Here is a 1,255-nt window from a genome sequence, read left to right as displayed (position 1 = left end):
TGAAATGCTCTTTCCATCATGGTCTGGCAAAGGTTTAATTTCTAACCTGTTGATGTTGGAGTGGGGGAGGGAACCGTATCCTTTGAAATTGGTACAAATGCCAAAAGGCTATAAAACTGTGCATACTTGATCCAGCAATACCACTGCTAGCTCTACATCACAAAGACATCCGAAAAAAGGCAAAAGGACCTATTTGTACAAAAATATTTATAGTAGCTCTTTTTGTGGTGGCAAAGAATTGGAAATTGAGAGAATGCTCATCAACTGGGGAATGGCTGAACAAGTTGTGGTATATGAATGTGATGGAATATTATTGTCCTATAAGAAATGACAAGCAAGATGATTTCAGAAAAAACCTGGAAAGACTTACATGAACTGATGCAAAATGAAGTGAGCAGAACCAGGAAAATATTGTGCACAGTAACAGTAACATTGTGTGATAAAGAACTGTGATTGACTTGGCTATTCTCAGCAATACAATGATCCAAGACTATCCCAAGGGAGTAATGATGAAGCATACTACCTGACTCTAGAGAAATAACTGATATTGTCTGAATATAGATTGAAGCATGCTATTCATTTTCTTTCTTAAAATTTTTTTTTTACTTTTTGGAAATGTTTTACATAATTGTGCATGTATAACCTATATCTGATTGCTTCTTGTCTCAGGAAAGGGAAGGGGAGGGAGGAAAGGAGGGAAGAAGAAATAGAATTTAGAACTCAAAACTTTAAATTAAAGTGTTAAAAAAAAAAAGAAATTGGCACAAAGGAGAAGGGTGCCTTGGTTATCCTGATTAGAAAGCATGGTTGGTGCAGTGTACTTTCTTGATTTGGATTGCATACTTTTTGAAATAAATTTTTGTGCAAATGTGCAACAAAAGAGGTAAAAAAGGTTCAGATTCCTTAAGAACCTAGCCAAGGGCTCAGATTTTTATAATCTAGACAATAGCTCACAAATGTTCAGATTCCTTAAGAGTCTGGCAGATCTTTAATAAACCTTGTCTTTGGCTGAAAGAAGGCTTGGGTTGAATTTACTCGGACAGGACCCAGGTGTGTGATTTTGGGGTCCCAGCACACTTAAACGTCTAAACCTCAACATTTTGGTGGTACGTACAGGGAAGCTGTCTAACCCCAAGCTCTTCTCCAGCCAAGACTGGAAAGTATGTAATCTCCCCACTTCCTTGCCCTGCAGTTGGGGTGACTCTCCAAGCATCTAGGAAGGTTTGGAGGTGCTTTTCAGGCAGACAGTTATGAA

This window comes from Phascolarctos cinereus, unplaced genomic scaffold, assembly GCF_003287225.1.
Source record: "Phascolarctos cinereus isolate Bilbo 61053 unplaced genomic scaffold, phaCin_HiC Scaffold_2;HRSCAF=192, whole genome shotgun sequence".
In the NCBI taxonomy this organism is placed as follows: Eukaryota; Metazoa; Chordata; class Mammalia; order Diprotodontia; family Phascolarctidae; genus Phascolarctos; species Phascolarctos cinereus.
Note: the sequence above shows the minus strand (reverse complement) of the source record.